Source organism: Danio aesculapii, chromosome 5, assembly GCF_903798145.1.
Source record: "Danio aesculapii chromosome 5, fDanAes4.1, whole genome shotgun sequence".
Classification (NCBI taxonomy): Eukaryota; Metazoa; Chordata; class Actinopteri; order Cypriniformes; family Danionidae; genus Danio; species Danio aesculapii.
Genome location: NC_079439.1, coordinates 10,819,168 through 10,821,589, shown reverse-complemented (window position 1 = coordinate 10,821,589; position 2,422 = coordinate 10,819,168).

The following is a 2,422-nucleotide window of genomic DNA, read 5'->3' as shown; positions in this document are numbered from 1 at the left end:
GGAATAACTACAACAGTCGTGATCATCGATCTCATATGAAGCAAGAGATTGAGATGACATATGATGACGTGTGCAGGCGTTGTAGTGGTGTCCCACTTCTTAGGGGTAAATTTTGTAGCCCTTCCTCTTCACATTCTGCTTCAAGGGCCAAGGGAACAGAAAAGGGCAGGGATACAAAAATAAAATTGGGCCTAAGTGTGTTTACCTTATGAAACACACTTAAAATTAGTTTTATTTGTATTGTGCAAAATATATTTGTAAGGTTTTCATGCATAGTATATATTGTGAAAAGGCAAAAACAATATATTGTTGTATGAATGTTGTTATGTTGAAATAATTTAAGTTAAAAACGTGTGAAGGTCATGTGACCATCAAGAAGAATGCAACATCTCATTTCTCAGAGGATGTGTTCTGTGTTTCCAAGGTCTCTTGAGTATATTCTTCCAAGGTAACCTGGCAAGACCGGTCTTCACAAGAACGCAAGTGTAACGAATATGTCCGATCAGACATAATTATTTTGCTTTTATTCAACAAATGCATCAGCAAACACAGGGTAAACTTCTACCCAGGAAAAGACTGGATGGTCAGTTGTATTCCTGGATCAGTTTACACCAAAAATGCCTATGCAAATAAACATGCTTCAAAACCAAAAGTTAACTTCTCATGGGTCAACTTGGCCCTGGAGGGTGGATACAAAACCATCCTTATGAAAGCTTGTGCCTACGGCCACCGCCTGGAGACCCCAGAAGGACCCCAGAGAGACTCTAGAAGAATACAGACCAGAGCGGGCGGGGAAACCAGACAAAATGGGTTAATTGCACAGCTCAGACATTCCCATCAGGATACCTTTCTTTCTTTTTTTCCCGCTGAGAGTCTAGTTAAGTTTAGTGTGCCACAAAACCAGTGGTCAAACACGACTGGCCATTTTGCCGCGTCAGAACTTGAAACGACCGACTCCACCCCACTCCAAGGCACGTGAGGACAAAGAAACACCAGCCACGTGCTCAACAGAGGGAGTTTCTTCACATCACAAAAGGAACGCAAGTAACACTACATCAGACTACATCTGAATTGGTGTAAACTAAATTATCAACCCTAAAGAGATCCAAAGGGTTGAATCGATTATTATTGGTTCGCTTGGTTTGGTCTCATGAAAATCCGAGGTTTTTAATCATTACATTCTCTCAAACTCTTGTTTTTCTTCCTTTACTCTTCTCTACACTTGTTTGATCGTGTGTTTGTGTTAGATGTTAGTTTCTGTTAGTCAATAAAATGTAATTTTGTATAAAGAAAGGTGCCTGTAGATATTTATGAATCTAATGTCTTAAACTTCGATCTTGCTAGCCTGCTTAAACATAAATGGGTTTTTATTTTGATAGCAATAGCCAAAATTAAAGTCAAATGTCCGTTCGAACGATCGCTGGACGATTCATTTGTTCGGATTTAAAGAGTCGATTCTTTTGTGAAGCCCCGTTCAAATGAATCTTCGATTCCCTTTGAGCTAATTCGTTACACAAGTCTGTTCTCTGCATTCTTGGAATTGAGAAACAGCCAATTACTTACTTTAAACGATCAAAAATGTAAACAAAAGTCACTTATTCTTGAAAATATAAAGATCCCACAATGCAATTTAAAAGCACACAGAAATGTAAAAGTATGGAAAAGTGTTGATGTATAATTTTCTTTCTTACAGTGTATCTCATTATCATATTAATTATAACAAGCATTTCGTTTTCATTTACAAAACACATCATCAGAGTGCACTTTGGACACTGAGAAATCATCCCGCAATCAAACAAGGACTAATCCACCCGTTGAAGAAACAAGGACAGTGAGATAATTAAAACCCGGAGAACTGAGAGTAGAAATCCTGCTCTGTTTGACAAGTCAACAAACGTCTATTAAAGTACGGGACATTTTAAGGGTCAGGATAAAATGAGAAGTCGACTAATCCCAAACACCAACACCGAATTTTATTCATGACTTCACAGTCGGAGGGTCTCTGGAGGGCAGCAGGTGCTGAGGTTTCAGCGGGTATTAAACCGCAGAGCTTCAAATGCATCCAGCTTTAATTAATGCTGGGAAGCGGAGCGGAGAAGCAGCGGTGTTGGGTATTGGGGCAGATAGCAGACACTGCACTATGTGGACGTGCCAAATGCCCTCATGTTAGTCCTACGTCCTTTTGCCAGAACCAAAAGTGGGCGTGATGCCACCACGAAGAAGCTATGCTCGCTAGCCAGGAGTCTAAACATACAAAGAAGGACAAGAAACAGCTTTATAATCAGGGAGAGCAGAAACGTAATCTTGGGCTCATGATTAGTCACTTTCCTGAGAGGATATAAACGGTTTAATTGCACTCCAGATTCGACAAGATGCGTTTGTGTTGTTTTGAAAGCTGGTCATCACAAACGATTAACAATCT